General features: G+C 46.6%; 1 long non-coding RNA gene across 1 annotated transcript; it reads left to right on the top strand.

The window, feature by feature from the left end:
* The first annotated feature begins 213 nt into the window (after nucleotides 1-213).
* On the top strand, nucleotides 214-12,018 carry LOC144144814 (uncharacterized). The gene is made up of 3 exons (XR_013317340.1): nucleotides 214-558; nucleotides 1,372-1,452; nucleotides 11,857-12,018. It is a non-coding gene; the product is annotated as an uncharacterized LOC144144814 (long non-coding RNA).
* The last annotated feature ends 5,856 nt before the right edge of the window (nucleotides 12,019-17,874 follow it).

Genomic DNA, 17,874 nt, shown 5'->3' with positions numbered 1-17,874 from the left:
GAGAGAGAGAGAGAGAGAGAGAGAAATCTTTGATGTGGACTAGAGAGGACCTGGCGGCAGCGCTTCCTACTCCAGGCGAGGATGATTACTATGCACTGAGGTCGATGGTATAGATCGGCTAAAACAATGAGGAAAACAAAAAATACAAATAAATAAAACATTGCTTTAAATTCCATATTTTTCGCGTTGCCTGTATAAATGGCTTCCCCAGAGTTAAAGCATTCACAGCTGCGTTATAAACAAATTTATATGTTGAGTTGCCCGAGTTCCGTAAACAGGAAATGCTCCATTCGCGCACTCTGGCAACAACTTATGTTATCCTTGTTTGTTTATGGCGGTGTGTTTTTCCAACCATTATGAATCATGGTGCCCTTGTGCTAAAATAGGATACAGTTTTAAAATTTTACACTCGTTTATGCTACGTGTGTACGCACTTTTGTTCTTCTTTGTCTGTCATACTACATGTGCGTACTTACGAAAAACAATAACACTACGCAAGTAGGCTCCAGAGGCATTTTCCGTGCTACATTGGTATCAGACGGTCCACCAATTCCCAGGGTAAGCTGGTTCTGGATATCCTTTCGCAAACACACTTCTGCCGTACGATGAATAGAAACCATCTCCCTTCCTGCCTGTAGTGTACCTGCTATTTTAAATAAGCCCTATTTCTAAACGTAGTTTGTTAACTTTCGCGCACTTCTATTGATACTAGCGTCACGGTAAACATTTTAAAATATTCATACGAAATATTTCCGTAATGCAAGGTACCAAAACTAGCAGTAAATTTTTATCTGACCTAGAATCGATTCCGAGCTGTTATTCAGTCGGCTGTGTAAGAAATTGTCGTGCAAGCCTAGACAGAATTCCTTCAGACGTTCTGAAAGTGTGTGTGGGTTCCGTGTGCGTGTCCCCAATTCCTCCGACGAATACTCGTGTGTTTTTCGTTTGCCGTGCTCAATTTTGTTGCACACATAACGACACTATACAGAAATATCGAAGGCGGAAATGAGTACCCAGCAAAGCCCAGCCCTTTCAGTGAGATTACTTTACAATATAACATCGTAAATGTTCTTCGAGGCAGACACACGCGATATGCAAGAGGAAGTAAAACTAATACTTAGCAAAAATGCGTTTATAGTCAAAATAACCAAAACTTTAGAAACTAAGATAGGGCTGAACAGCAAAGCCAAATTAATAAAGCTGGAGATTTTTTGGGAAATACACATATTTTATGCATTTTTCATGACACGTCCCATGACAAAAGCAGCGGTTTCTATCACAGTCTTAAACTGCAAATTGTTGTTATTGTTCAATATTCACTATTTCGTGCCTTTCCTAATACACACATCTTTTCTCAATTTTCTACTCCAGTCATCACATTTCGTTCACCGACAGCCACCATGCTCCAGCGAATGGCATTTGTCGCGCTTACAATGGCGGTTTTCTTTAGTGGTAAGTTAAATGTGGTTACATGAGTCTTTTACACCGTATGCCAGCCACCTATTTCCTTTCTGGTGTCAGGTACTGGCACAATTAATTTCTGGAATCGAATTCCTGCTACGTAGCGAATTTTTAAATCTTGCTAAGGAAGAATCGACCATATAGAAAATTACATTGGGTGTTCGTGAAGGGCGTGCTGCATACGAACCACTGACTGCACAGCTAAGTAAACACGAGTGGTACCTACGTGATGTAAAACCAGTGCAACATGAACAAGGATAGCCGAAGGACGAACAACGGCAGCAGCGCAGTTCCGTCATCCCTCCTTGTACTTTCCTTGATTATCCTGCGCTGTTTTCACAGCTAAGCTGTTTAGCCAATCGTTTTGTGTGTGTGTGTGTGTGTGTGTGTGTGCGTGTGCGTGTGCGTGTGCTTGCATGTGTGTGTGTGTGTGTGTGTGTGTGCGTGTGCTTGCATGTGTGTGTGTGTGTGTGTGTGTGTGTGTGTGTGTGTGTGTGTGTGTGTGTGTGTGTGTGTGTGTGTGTGTGTGTGTGTGTGTGTGTGTGTGTGTGTGTGTGTGTGTGTGTGTGTGTGTGTGTGTGTGTGTGTGTGTGTGTGTGTGTGTGCAGTTCAAAATAGAAAAAATACCGAGCGCACGTAAGCTCTTTCATCGCGGTGACGGCGTGTGCGTGACTCGCAGCGGCCGCCCTACGTCCCCGGGGCCGGTTTGTCATGCCTAGCGTACCCACTTAATTAAGGAGATTAGCCAAGACTTGTTGTGGCAACCCTTGCTCGGAACAAGAAAGACTCCAGCGTTCACCGTAATTATGGAAGCGCTTGCTCGGATGGAGAAATAAACGTCACAGCATACGCCCCTCCAAAGTGATGTTCAATGATTATCACTTCCAAAAAAAATAATGCTCGCACTTATACCAACCATGACGGAGTGAAGGTCGTTGCGGCGACGAGGAACAAGCAAATCAGCTGCAATCGTAGACTTAAACCGTCGTGAATCTCGTGAAAGTTGCTTAGAGCTTCGCAACCTACAAACTTACGCGTTAGTGATAGCTTTCTCGGCATTTTTGACATCATAAATTCAAGCAAGCCTGACCAACATGTCATCCATGATACGTACGCCATGACATGAAACTCTGTAACACGCTGATGCTTGCAGGAGGCAATCAGTGCTAAACAGCAAACAAGCTCAAATGTTTTCTCTCCCAACCATTGCGGCCAAACAATGTTTATTAACCGGAGCTTAGATAGAACCCAGTAAAGCTACTTTAAGGTACCCCGCCTACATAATAATGCCGCTACCCAACTGTCACCCGAGTGTCGTGCCTACTCCTAGAGTAGGCTTTCCACGTGGAAGGTAATAAACACTATTAAACATTCATTAAGACTTTTACGGATTCGTGAGCATCTGATACCTTTCCGTCGCGAACTTCCCGGAGAGGTCGGTGCGAACGCTGTGCTGCGGCTTCATAAGCCGCCACACGACCTTTCTCACACGTCCCGTACACATCCTGACATTCCTGCTTGGTGTTTCGATCGTCTCTATGAGCACGATTTCTGCCTTTAGACAGGGCATTGGCGCCCTGTCACTTTTTTTGGTGTCGAGCAGTGCCGCAACCCTGCACTTGCGACAGACTACATTTTATGCTTGCACGCCACGCGGCGGACCCGTCACGCCACGCGGCGGAGCCGGCCCTTTCAAAGCAAGGCAGCAGCCGAGCGAAGGCATCGCCAACAACAACAACTCGCCTTGACCTCACCTCTCTCCGCACGCGCCCTGTCATTCCCTGTTGTTCCGCCATTCTAGCCACCTTACCCACGGATCAACGCGCAAATTTTCGCCCATAATAGCTATTCATTGCTCCTATACCATGTGTGTTACCTCCCACTGACCTTGTGTTAAACTTTTTCATTTGATATAAATGTTTTTTTTTTCGGTCCACATGACAGTTCAGCGTCAATAAACTCTGCCTCCGTTAGCTACCTTATAAGCGCATGTTTCTGAAAAGATCTATCCAATCCTACCTCATAAAACTTTCGCTTTTATCAAACAAACATGCGCTGGTTTATTTTTGCCCGTAAGTTTGGTGGCGACGACAGCCGCCAACTACATCTCTGTTACTGTTGAAATAAAGAGCGACTCCTAATTTAATACAGGCTACCGTAAGATGCAGTCGCGGCCTTTCGGCGTATACATAGATGTGCAAACGAGAAACTTCACTAAAGTACGGATACTCCTCCAATTGAAACTGTTAACTACAGTGTCCGCACATTCTGAAGTCAATTGTAGTTTGACAACACTCGAATACGAATAATGAACAGCAGAAGTTAGACAGCCAACCTCGTCGCATCTTCCTCATCATAACATATTCTTTGGCGTATTTCAGACTTTGTAATTTCCCTTCGCTCGCAGACGACAAAAACAATGACCGCTTCAAAGATTTTAGAAGTGATGCATGATTGCTTACAGTAAAGGCCTTCTTGTGAATCCGGCTACACAAAATATTCGTCAGACGGCTGACTATTGATATAGTTTAGTTGGTTAGGTAGGTCACCGATGCCACGTCCTGTGTCTGTTAATCTTCAAAAGTGATGACAAAAAAATTTTCTCATTGCAACGTTTGATAGGCACACTCCTGAATTTGCATCTCTTCAGGACAAAACGTCGTGGTTTGTCCCTCTTCTAAATAAACCATTATGTACTAAAGACAGGGTGACATGCGATGAATTCCTTCATATGCATGGAAGGCCAAATCTTAAGCGCAGTCCTTGTTCCTGCCCTTCACAATATTATACCGCTTCATTGTCTCTCTTAATAGGAGACGAAGGAGAACAATCGACGTATTTATATAGTAATGAACCCTAAAAAACTTCTTTATGCCCGGAACCTTGAGACCACCTGCTTTTCCTGGCTCTATACATAAGGCATAAGTAGAAGTAAGGGTCCGAACTGGATAGTTCTCTCTCCTGTGCTTAGGAGAGCTGAAGGGCTGTGTGGGGTAGTAGGTGTTCCCCGGAGCCTCGCCGAAGCAGCCGGTAGAGGGGTACGGGTTAGAGACCGATGTTAGTATTCCTAGAAGGCGACGCGCGTTTTTTGGGGCGTTTTTGTGTGTGGAAAGTTATATGCAGAGGTGGACCGCATTTCTGCCTGTTTCCTGCGTCAGTGAGGCTATCCTTCCTTACAGGTGGCGATTTATACGCTGTCGATTTTCTCATTTGTTGAAGCTTCTTGTTTTCCAACGTTCAAGAGGTGCCGGTCCACACGGGGAATCGTAGTGTTGACGGGTATCTATTCCCTCACCCCAATGCGCCCACGAAACAGTTGCTCATATCATTTGGAAATGCCCTCAAAACTCATTCCCTCTCATCTCTTGTGTGGAGCACTGGGAGGCGGCGTTAGGCAGCTCGGATCCGCGGGAGCAGCAAGGACTCGCTGAACGAGCAGCCCAGGTCACCGGCACCCTCCAAGCGCTAGTCACCACTCGTCGTTGACCCAACGGTTCTAGAATAAAGTTCTTTCTCTCTTTCTCTCTTTCGCTTGATTAATTTCCTAGCTAGTGGGGTCGTAAATATGGTAGCTTCAACGTCAAGTCGGTGTTGACCTTCATTTGCGAAATCGGCCTTTCTGTGCGACGACTGCACTCCGTGGTGTCGCGATTACTAGATAAGTAGACTACTAGATTACTAGATTACATTACTCTTACTAGGCTAATTTCACCGTTGTTTCCACCGGTTGCATTCATCATTATCGAGGTGACGAATAATGCCGTCCATCAAAGGAACAACAGCTACCCGTCATTCTCCTGAACTGCCTGCTCATCCTTCACTAACTCCTACAAGCACGACTGATCGCAACAGTTTCGCTCTGCTCTCCATTTCATTCGGTGTGTTACTGGGTCGTACTCGGGTTAATGAGGAGGTGATCACCAATGTGATCATAATGATGATGCCTCTAGGAATTATTTCCACAAGCACGTCTGGAGCCCTTTTCGCATCTTTTCTCGGTGCTTTAAGCAACAATATAGTGCCAAAGAGGTCGTAGCCGATTGTATATGTTCGGAAACCCCATTGGCTTCCGAACTATCGGCCATTCATCGATAACTTGGCTGAAAGATTGATTGAGCGCCAAGCCAATGGCGAGCGGAAGTAGCGTAACATAGAAACCCCATCGTAGGCGAAGCTTTAGCAGAACGATAAAAGGTCTCAGTGGCAAAGCGCATGCCATGTGCCTGGTGGGTGTAAAGACGCCGGTTTGCGGGGAGAACAGACAACAACGCAGCAACAAGTAGATACCGAAGCAACAGCAGCATTGTGTTGCAAAACAACGCCTATTCCAACTCGATGGCAGCGTATTGAGTGCTGCCTTTGAGTGCTGGGGTTGGAGTGCTGCATCAGCGGTGGAGCGCTGCGTTGGGTTGGTGGTTCTTACGAAGAATTAAGGTGTCACATACATGTGCTTCTCTTTGTGTGACTGGAGTTGCAGATATCCTCTTTCCGCATTTGCGATTCGGAATAAGCGGTCATGCTCCCACTGCAGGTTCGCGACGTCCAGCTTGCGTTGAAGTAAGACTCGTGTGCAGTATGAGAGTTGTGGATGTATTAATCTGACGTTATTAAACGAAGCTGTAAATCAAGCTTTCATTTGATGATGTTCTGAAGCTACGTAGGGATACTTCCGTGTGACATAGTAATTACACGGCCCCTGGGCTTCGTCGGTTTCATTCGTTTCAGGCGCTTGAGACGAGGCAGAAGTGAGCGACGGTGACAGCAACACCGTAACCAGTTTAATGCCTGTTGGACCTCTGGGTCCTCTAGCAATCGGCATCCAGCCTTTCTCCGCCGTCGGTGTTTCCACCGCCTAGCCTGTTGATTCTTACAATTTGTCCACGGTGTTTCGCTACCCAGAGTCGATTGGTGAAGGCAGGTGCAGGAATGGTTTCTAAACCAGGGAATGTTGCGGTGAACGGAAAACTTTTCTTGAAGGTGTCGGACCTTCGATTAGGGCGTCCTTCTGCTTCCGTTGCTTTGTATTTTCTTCCACGGAAGACTTGGCGTCTTGACTCTTGTTTAGTTCTTTCTCTGCAGCGCGTCAATTTTCCCTTGACACCTCACTTTGTGATAGGAATGGCGCCCTCTGGCTCGTGCATTGTTTTGGCGTTATTGCCTTTTCGGCTCGCTTTGCTTTACAGATGTTGGCTCACGAAGGTGTCCGGCATCCTTTGAAGCATCTTCCTTGTAGTACTGCATTATCTGGGTCTTGAATGGAAAGATGTCCCGCTAATTGTTGCAATTAGGTTCCACCGCTTTTGAGGTTGAAGAAGGCGAACAATATGATTTTTCCGGTGAAGCAAATCCTTGTTCTGAGGCGTCAGATACAACAAGGTCGTTGCTGGCCAGTTTACATGGGGTCACTGAAGATCCTCGGAAGATCTCATTATTGGCCATCTCGATCGCTTCTTCAGTAGTGGACTCTGCTCCAATGAAGGGATCGTCTAGAGATTCTTTCGGCAGTCGGGCTGTCTGTGAGTAGCAGTTTTTCAGTCTCCAGCAGCTTCACGGTGCCTGCTTGTTTGGAGCTTAGGTGGGCCGGCATAGAAGTCACGTTCTCCGTGTCGCTGTCAGTGCTGTTTGAGGCGCACACTGATGTTGCGTGCGTTCTCTCTCACATTCCGCGCTTTAACTGGCTCCTCCATTCTTTTCTTTCACCAAGTGGCCGTGCTTGAGGCAGCTGAAGCATCTATCATTTCCAGTTTCCGTGAAAGGCTGGGTTCCTTTGAACCGCAAGCTTCGGCAGAGTGCTTTCCAGAAGCGGCAAAATAAAGCACTGCCGAAAAAGAACTGCAGAGCTGCTGCCGCAGGATCGTCACACGGGTGGTTGTCTTTTCGTGTTTCTTTCTCTAGGGTGCGATGAATTTTCTCTCCCGCCCGTTCAGCAACAGCTTCTCGACACATAAGCTGGTGTTCGAAGAATTCTAAGAGCACTTGAAGCTCCTGGTCGGGAGGGGCCGTTCGACCGGAAGACTCGCCGCGTGGCTTTGATGAAGCGCCATCAGAGTTAAACGACGGCCCCTCGTGGAACAGCAGGACCATGTATGTCGGTATAGACCCTCAGCAGAATTTCACACAGAAGGTGCAGTTGGTGGTGGAGCTCGTGCCAAACGCCCCGAGGCTTCGGATATCGACCCGGACCCAATCATAAAGGTGCCTCAGTTGCCGAACGTCGTATGTCGACGACACCACCTTCAAGTACAGGAAACCTCGCAGGTGATCTTGCACGATGATTCGGTCATCTTTGAAGCACTTCTTCAATATCTCGATGACGTCCCTGTAGCAGTCATCGGTAGCCTCCAGTTAGACTATGGCAGCTGCTCCAGTCGCAAGGCTGCTCAAGTAGTTGAACTTGTCAGCCGTGCTGAGCTCGTCGTTGTTCTGGACGGCTGCCGAAAACTGTGTCCAGAATTGCTGCCACGATCTGCGGTTCCCGTCATATTAAGTGCGAATGCACTTTATAAGCGACCCTGAATTCCGGTGACCGCCGTCCGTCCACATAGCAACAGCTGCGGGATGCACGCGCTCCTCGTCTTCCTTGGCAACGGGGGGAGATGGGCGACATGGCACATACCCACGTGGGGGATTGGCCAGGAATCTCCTCGTCTTCCTTGGCAACGGGGGGAGATGGGCGCGCGCTGCCTGGCCGCTGACATGGCACATACCCACGTGGGGGACTGGCCAGGAATCGGTCGTGAGAAGGGCTAATGCACCCGCTTAAAGGAGTACCGACACGAAATTTCAAAGCTGAGATCCGCTCTAGCAATCAAGTACAACGACAACACAAATAGGTGTCTGTGCATGGCACATACCCACGTGGGGGATTGGCCAGGAATCGGGCGTGAGAAGGGCTAATGCACCCGCTTAAAGGAGTACTGACACGAAATTTCAAAGCTGAGATCCGCTCTACCAATCAAGTACGACAACACAAATAGGTGTCTGTGAATAAATGCATCTTTCTTTCTTTGTAGTTGTGTGTGTGTGTGTGATCTCTCTTTCGCTAACATTACCGAACCGCGCAAATTCAACTCCTGCATTCGCACTTTCACATTCTTCCCCTCGGGTAAATGCGGGGAAATTTTTTTGTGGAGCTCTAGCTGGGGAAGCTTGCATTTGTTAGTCGGTGATAGGTGGATGGTCGTCGGGCATGGCATCGAAGACCGGCATTCTTGCAGCTCGAGACGAAGATTCGTGGTCGTGCTGACAACGTTGTTGCGGTATTGTCCAGCGTCTATTGTCTCGCTGCCCAAAAGGTCACCTGGAGTCTCATCAAAGACCGCCTCGTCTAACTTCTCTATCTGGCCATAAAATGCGTCGATTCGCTCTAGCGGTAAACTCACCGCGCCTGCCATCGCCTCTAGATTTCCCCTTAGGTGGTCTTCCGCTTCCGCTAGACGGCCATCGTGTTGCGTCCGTAGACTCCGGCGTCGTCGAAGCTGTCGTTCCATTCGCTCGCACACAGCTGAGAACTCGCCAAGATCGCAGGCACCGCGTCTTTTCCTCGGCTTTTGCGGCTCTTGCGTCTATGGGCTTCGCGTCGTTTAGAATACCTGGGTTCTCCGCACCATGTGTTGGACCTCTGGGTCCTCCAGCTGGACGCGATGTTCAAAAAGAGGAGCGACGTGTCTTTATAGGATGTGGCTTTTATGAAAACCACTAGAAAGCTTGCGCGAGCGTGCACAGCCTTGTTAGCATGCGACAGCTCGTGAGGAGCTTAAAGAAAATGATAATGATTAGTATCGTCTACTACAAGGGGTTTGAAGAGGAAGCCACAACAATACCCGATAAGTTACGTTTATGGCGTCACCGGGAATTATCGCTTTATTTGGTTACTCCTTACAAATATAATGGAATTAAAGGTCACGTTCTCTCATCTAGATCCAGGGTAGCAAATATTTCTCGCGAAAACACATGTGAAAGTTCGGGCGTACCAGCTTAATGTGTAATGCGATTCCTTGTGGTTTCCTATCCCACTTTGCTAGACAACAAAACGTACGTTTGTAAATCGTCAAAGGCATGATATTTCCGCCTGCCGCGAATAATTGTTTTGTCACCACAGTAGACACGACAAAATTACACGAAAGCGTTGGAGTGTTCCTTTGCCGTTTGAACATTTATATATCATATTTTGAAACTGCCATAGTGTAAAACACATTTTCTGTGAAATTCTGCTCTGTTTTCTCCAGAACGAGCCGAGTTACTGCTGTCGTAAAGCACAGTATTGCAAAATAAATTCCAGAGACTGCAGTACGTTTCATGTTTCAGAGCAGCGCTAAGAAGTTAAAAGTTTAGGCTTAATATTTTCACAGGTGCACGCGTTCAGGAGGGGTCTAAGTAATGTATTTACTAATCCATTTACCATTGCAGTGAAGGATTTTTTTACGAATACGGGTGCTACAACGGAAAGGTGTTTCCCGTGAACAAGTGATGGATGCAGCAGAGAGAAATAGTCTTCCAAGCTGGACTATTCTACAATAGCGCTCTTGAATTACACTTTGTGATCTTTGCAGATCGGCATTACTGAGGAAAGAGTCTTGTTTTCATCTACCTGACTGCTTCTGTTTCATGCATCTCAAGCAGTTAACAAAGCATCTATCGGTTCGCGCTTTTTTGCGCTTTTTGATTTTTTGCTACTATTCTTTTTACGTTTTGCTTTCTTGTTTAAATTTCGAACAAACATATTTCGTGTTCATACCACTGCTAAGTCAGGATTCTTCTTGTAAATGTCATGTGAATTATAAAAACGTACAGGGAGCTGGTGTGCTATGGTGCTCAATTGTTTTTGTAAGTCACGTAATTCATTCGCAAAGTTGATGCAGCTCGATTATTGCGCGCAGTGCCGTTAAGCAATTTCTGAGAGCACCTGGACTCTCCAAATATTTGTCATACAAACTTCTTGTAGCTACAAAATTTGAACCTCAAAATCCATTTCCTTTGTAGAGCCTGCGTAAGCTAGTTGAATTTGAGAGAGAGAGAGAGAAGTAAACTTTAATCGGAATGTCCGGGGGAGGTAACGGGGAGGACCACGCAGGGTCGCCCGGTTCTTGCTTGAAGAAACGAGTTTATTTGTAATAATCGAATTTGGGTGAAATCTTTACTTACTGACTCCAAGTGCAAGTGTTTTTCAAGTTCTTTTGGATAGACATCTGCCTACACGAGGACACTTGAGAAGCACATTCACTTCAAACAATCACAAATTTCTTTGCGACACTAGCAATAATAATTATTGTGTTATGATTATGCAAAGTGTACATTCTACAAGTTACCTTGCGACTTTATTTCTATTTTATACTTGTCATTCAGAAGAAAAGTATTTAAACCATGCGCATTCAAGAATTTTTTATGTAATGGCATATAAAAAGCAGAAATCGGGGCCCGAGACAACTCATAGAATGAGCACTGGACATAAGTACTGGCAGAAAGCCAGAAATGTGCGTATAAATAGCATGGTGTCTAAGCATAGGCATTATCATGGCAATGTGCTTTGCCTAGCGCTATACCAAATGGGCCTTAAAGAGCTTGTCCAATTGTCGGCGTAAAACCTTCACCATCCACGAAACAATGATGGCGCCGAGGTACTGCCAAGTTCGGACACATTGACCACTGATGATTTGCAATGCTTGGGCTTGGCATTTGCTGCAGCTTGGGAAGCATCACGATTTGGATGCATGTTGCTCTGTGGTGGCAGGACAAATGAGATGAGCGAGAGTTGATGTTGAAGCGTTGTATTTACGTGGTTTTGCCATTGAACCGTGCGATCTATTTACAAGCGGCCATGATGGCTCAAGATACTGGACTGTACCATTCACTGCTTTTTTGTCGGCGGAGAGAGGTCCCCTAGAGATATGTACGCCAGTGTGTACTTCTGCTGCCCATAACAATATATTTTTCTTTGGTCCACCATATATAACAATATTTAATTAGTTTTCTTCTCTGCCACGGGACATCTTGACAGACAACTCTCATTGCTGTGGGTCTAGAAAGGATTAATTTTTGTTGTTAATAAAGTTTATTCCACTGCTCCTCCTCCTCTGCGACCACGGAGGGACAGCTGGGGGGTTGCCAGTTTTTTTGTGTGTGTATGTGAAAAACAAGCAAGTCCGACATTTCTTGTCAGGCAGTATTTAGGTTTAGCTGGCAACGTATATGAGACGATACACAAAAACAGAAATGTGCTTGAAGCTCAGTACTGCTTCCATAATCCAGGCCGAGAGTTCGGGTATCATCGGCTTTATTACTTTTGAGCACTATGATTAAAATCTATTTCGTTATTTTTTGCGGGCTCGACTTTTAACATACCGTTTTATTGTGGACCTTCCGCTTATTGTTGACCCTTCTTCTAATCTTTTGCAGCTGTCTTCTGCGCAACCACCGACGAGACGACAATTTCAGGCAACCAAGCTACGACTGGAAGTGGAAGTGGCTCGATTCTTGGGAGGATTTTTGATGGCATTCGGAATTTCTTTGCCGGAATCACAGGACGCTTGAGACAATAAAGCTTCCAAGAGGCTGAAAGTGCCGTTAGATGTTCTCATCTCGAATTTGGAGACGTTGTACGGCACAATGTGCAATTGCACCAAGTTGACCGACTCATGCAGGCATACTGCACAATAGGTTTTGTGCTCCCGGATAAAAAGTCGATGGTTTAATGAGTAATCGGGTAGTTTTAAAAGGTAGAGATTAATATCGCCCGCGATAATGCACCCTGTCTCGATGAAACACTGGAATGATCCGGAGTGGCTCCCAGGGAACGAGCAGTGACAGTACAGGAATCGTCATTTGGTGGGAGCTGACGGCTTCAGGGTAGGTAGGAACCATATGTTTTTGATGAAAATGAAAGGATTCCCCGGTGATCCTAAAGCGATAAAAGCAGCATCTCTCGCGCAAGAAGGCTGTTTTAGAGGGGCACATAAGCTTGGGCAGACCTCATGCACCACTTTAAGTAAGTTTCTGCATTCTATGACCGTGCGGTATGTTTCCCACATCAAAGCTAAAAAGTGTGCAATGGAAGGCGTAAACGGAATGCAACAGAAGCGTTCAGCGCGGCTAACCTTTGACGTGTCGACAAACACAGCAGTAGCAGCGATGATGGCTTATTTTGAGCTTGTTAGCCCACTCTTGCATCGACGAACACGGTGGAGGTACAGAGAGTGATAGCGCTCCCAACTCACTACGTCCCATGTGCATACATGTGTTTCGGTTTATGCAACCGAAATTACTCACAAACCGGAATAATGCTGTTAGTAGCCCATCCAATGACTTGTGCTTAAAGTTTTTTTTTCCTTTGTACTAGCATCTACTGCGTCCATTTCAATTATTTCTTGAGAAGTGTTAGGTTTGATACGTTGTATGACTCTTTCAAAAGAAAATACCACCTGTTTCGGCATTTCCAGGCAACCAAACCCAAATTTCAACAGAAGCAGATACCACTTTCAGCGCTCTGTCTTTTCTGACTCCGGCGTATCCACTCCTTCAAGTTCAATACCACTTGTTGAAAACAAAATTGTTAACCGCACCGATAGTTTTTAGGAGGTGAAACCCGCAATTCTATCACGTGAAACTACCGCCACTGACTGATCATTTCTCTCTTCTGATAAACGATTAGTCTGAACGTTACCACTGATACAAGCTTTTAACCCACCTCTCTAGTTACCTCGAGCGATCTCTGGACATCGGGGCTGAGAAAGCATGGGTCAGTGCACCTCACTCAACATCTTTTGTCAAATCGCATAAAATTGGAAGGTTGATTGGGTCGTTACTGCCCTAACTCTACAGGCTTAGGGGAAGCGAGTAAAAATATGAATTCAACCGCTAAACTTCCTTCTGATGAAAGCATAAAGCTTTTTTGTGCTAATTTTTTAGTACACTGCTTCTATATGAGATGGTTTTAGACAAAGGGCAATTAACGAATTTAGCCAGAATGCCGTGACTCGCCAATTGTTTACAATTATTTCAAAGCCACATCTTTTACAGCCAGCATATCAACAAGCACTAACGCAGGTAGTCTGCTTAGGTCGAATAAATTTTTCATGGCCGCAAAAAAAAATAATTGCGAAAGGCGTCCACCACAAAGGTTTACGTATTCTTCCAGGTATGCCCCTCCACAAAGGCAAAAGCTGTTGTTACACCCATTGATAATAAAAGCAGTCTATTTCAGCGTATATTTTTTTCTGCAAAACAATTCCGGAGTGCAATAAAATGAACGCAAGGTTTCCCAAACATCTATTCTATCTCTGGCGTCATGCATTAGCACTGCAAGTGTTCCTGCGCTACCTATGTTCTGAAGACTTAGGCGTACTAGAATGGGTTCGTGGTTCGTTGCATTTTTTGTGCGCGTCCTAAGGCTTTTATATTCCTTCGTATTGGCTCATGTTTGCCGGCTTTGGGCCCATTCGTTCCCTTTATCTACGGGCATGTCACCCAGACTTTATGTAAACCACCCTCAAAAAACCACAATAGCTGCGTGGGTTACTATCCCTGAAAGAGTAAACAGCAGAATGAAACTTTTCTAGAGAGGGTGGACAGGTCGGTTGGCTTGTGGATTGAGGAAAATAGGGGAGGGGTGAAGATATGTGGGTTGCATTCGACGGTTGACGCCTGAGAATTGCGGGACTTCACACAGAGAAAGACGCGTCTGCCGTGCTTTGGCGGATTTCATCGGTATAGATTTAGTTGGGCGCGCGCTCCGGGCGAGCGTACGCCCCGGCAGGGCGGCTCGCTACTGGGCATGCGCAGTACGCTACGTAAACGCCCCTACGATGCCGTGGTACGCACGCAACGGCTGGGAGCGTATGCTCCCGGGTGCTTGCGGGGCGCTGCGGACCTGCTGGAAGGCACCTTGCTTCCAAAATGGCTGCTGCCTCGGCGATGTCGGCGGCCGGTCGTGGCAGGAGGTTCCCCCACTGAAAACGCGGACCGTCGCGTGTTTTTCTCGTTAGGCGACAACGTTTCAGTTCCAACAGGCATAGAGACCAGAAATGAACGACCAAAGACAACCTGGATGCCTCCCGAAGCGGGTGGCGGTGTTTGTGTGCGTGTCGTGGTGGTGGAATGTGCGCAGTGTTGGTGCAGATCGGCGGCCTCCATTTCGGGGATTCAAGAATTTTTGCCTGCGCTGCCGTCGCGCCCTCGGGTGCGAGCCGAGAACGTTGCGCTACCCGTGTGAAACGTGACGGATTTGTAGTTGGACTCTACAAATAAGAGGAAGTGAGTAATAGGAACGCATCGTATATTTTATTGAGTTGCTACCCCCGGGTGAAGTGTATCACTAAACCGCCGTGAAAAGCCTACCAGCTGTTTCATTTTGCGAGTCGCATTAGCGCCGCATGCCATGCTCAGTTGTATTTGTCGCATGGTCCTGCCATATTAAGAGCTGAATAAAGTGAGTATCCAGAGCACTGCTTGTTGCTCGAAAACATCGGCGTCGCGCGGTTGAGCAACACAATCGCGACGGGGGTATCATATTTTCCCCTAATACTGAATCAAGGTAAGAGGGTCTTTATTATCGTACTTGCAAGATTTTTACAATCGAAACCAGCGTTAACGCATTGAAAAAAAACGCCGTCCAGATACAGCTTGCCTTGGGTAGCCACGTAAAAAAGGTCACATTTGGGTGCTTCGCGTTGGGTTCAACAGGTGGCGCCACAAGCGTTAGCGCACGCTACGAAAAACGCTGTACTAAAACTATCCATGGGCGCGACGCAACGAGCGTACGCTCCGCTGTACGCCCAGCACTACGCTAACGCCCGGAACGTCCAACTAAATCTGTCTATTGTTCCGTCGTGAGCTTACCGGACTCTCCGCGGGAAACACATTGAACGAAGCGTTTGGAGACTGGGACACTTCTACAACATGCGGTGCACACTGGGCGCGGCTCCTGTAAAGCAGGAGGTGCAGGCAGCAGAGGCCATAGGGGACTGACACTGGACGACATGCTGGTCGCGCTTTGACGCATAGGCACGCCACGTGGCAAGCACACCTTCGCTACGGCATCAGCCCGTGCATTCTGCTGAAGCACTTGTGCGGCACGGGGCAATCCGAAGGGCAGTGGAGGGGTGGAACTGTTGGAACCAATTTTCGCAATGACTGCTTGTACGCACGCCTGACCCTTGGCTTCTTTGCTGTAGGGGTTGTGTCGTGCGAATGGGATAGCTAACGCCATGTTTTAGCGGAGTTCAACGGGCTCGCTCGCGCACACTAAGCAGTACCGTTGACGATTCCGCGTGCGTGTCCCGGTCCGCAGTCCACCTGAACGGCTATATTGCGGGTGTCCCGGATTCTTCAAATGATCTTTGTGAACTCACATGTGGTTCCTTCGACTGGCATCTGGCCAAATCGATTGAGCTCTTCGTGGCTCTCCGCGAATATTGTTAATTGCTTGTTCTCATCGGTGCCGTAGGTTGCCTTAATATGTTCCGCAGCGATAAGAACTTCCTCGAGGCGTACATGACATGGGCTTGCCGGGCGAAGCAACTGAATCATGCAGGACATGCACACTTGGCCATTAATACGCAACAGTGATGAGTTCACTGCGGTTTTGTTAAGGACCGCTGTAGCGAAGATGGTGGCGTCTCGGAGGTCAGCGGGTGCAGAAGCGGCTGCGCGCTACTGTTGTTGATGTTTTCGGCCACGCAGGTGTCAAAGAGAGGCTTTGGCACACGAGCCTATATATTTTTTCCAAGGTGTTCTTACAGGCGGAATTTGCGAGAAAAGCGATGGGCTATGCCCGGAAACGAAAGAGCGACTAAATCAACGCTTTCTTCTGCCGACCAGGACCCCGGGTAACACTTGTCAAAACTGTTCATAGCGTAGAAAAATTGAATATCTGGCGTCGAATGGTGGCAGCAGGCGGTCACAGCAACGCCGTACGCAACACCGCGGCGTGGCTGATTGTTTTTTTGTACCCCTAAATTCCTGTGCAAGATGTGGATGCTGTGCAAAGAACAATTCATCTCACAAGTACGGTGCAACTCATAGCCTTCCGGTTGCTTTAGTAATTGTAGCACCGTTTTAGCCTTCGCGATCTTTGCCTTCACTCCAAAAGACACCCACAGTCAATATTATGATCAGGCGTTAAATAAAAGAGAATACTTTACCACAGACACCTACCACGACAGTGCCGTGATGAGCTCATCGTAAGTTGTAATTTCGCGAATTACTCGACTTATATGCAGAATGAATACAAACACGTTTGTTTGGGCGGAGTATTGAATAAAGCCGTGTATTTGCAACAACCACATGAACATCAGTTTACAACTTCGGCACAGCTAAACAGAGAAACCGGTACAAAAATGTTGCAAGTACAATGCGGTTGAAGAAAGGGCTGAAGTGCTCACGTGTTGAGTAACGTTTGTTTTGAAGCGTATGGTCAGAAAAGCGAAACCTTCTTCATCGTTCCTGAGAGTGCAGCTTTCCGAATGAAAACAGCAATCACAGCAGAAATAACAACTGCTACTACTACTACTAATACTACTACTACTACTACTACTACTACTACTAATACTACTACTACTACTACTACTACTACTACTAATACAAGTACGACTACTGCTGCTACTACTATTATTTTATGTTTATTTCATTTGCTCATACTCTTAACCGGAGAGGCCAGTACAAGATGGTGTTACAAAATCCTTGTAATAATGTATAGGCATAAAAGCACTTACACAATCATGTGTACAGAAATATTGGCCGCAAACTACGCCCACAAATAATGAGCAAACAATCCAATAAAATGCAGGCAAGAAATACAATTATAATTACAAACTGTACACATTATTTTTGGCGCGACATAAACGTAACTGATGTTCCAAAAAGCATATATGCAGATGCATATATGTTTGAATTTATACACTAACGCATTTTTGCATACGTGTTTACAAACGTGCATTCAAAACTATTAAAAAGGTTAGCATACACCAGCTATAGATGTACAGGAAAAAACAATGGCGGTATTTAACAGCGAAGATTTTTTGAAAATTGCAAATTTTTTCTAACCGCAGTTAAAAATATCCAGAAATTGCCGAGCGCGCTCACGTGTGGGCGGGCCACGCTGCGACCGCCGGGCAGTTAACAAAACCAAGAAAATGCCTAGCGCTAGTGTGTGCACCACAGAGTTTCTTAGTAAGTATACTGGAGAGGAAACTGCGCCTCGTAAGCCATGTCGTCGTAGGGGTTCATGGGAAGACCCCCCTTTTTGTCTTGGGCTTGGCATGATAATTGGATTCTTAAGCGGTTTTTGGGATTTGCTTTCTTCACTATGCATTACCACGTTTACGAGCTGCAAGGAAGCCGAAATCCTCCCGTTTCTCTGGTCGCCATGTTCAGTGAAACAGCCGGCAATGCGTGATCGCACCTGACGTTGCTCATGAC

Source organism: Haemaphysalis longicornis, unplaced genomic scaffold (assembly GCF_048455015.1).
Source record: "Haemaphysalis longicornis isolate Haplotype H1 unplaced genomic scaffold, Haemaphysalis longicornis Haplotype H1 scaffold_7, whole genome shotgun sequence".
In the NCBI taxonomy this organism is placed as follows: domain Eukaryota; kingdom Metazoa; phylum Arthropoda; class Arachnida; order Ixodida; family Ixodidae; genus Haemaphysalis; species Haemaphysalis longicornis.
This window is presented reverse-complemented; position numbering and strand designations above follow the sequence as displayed.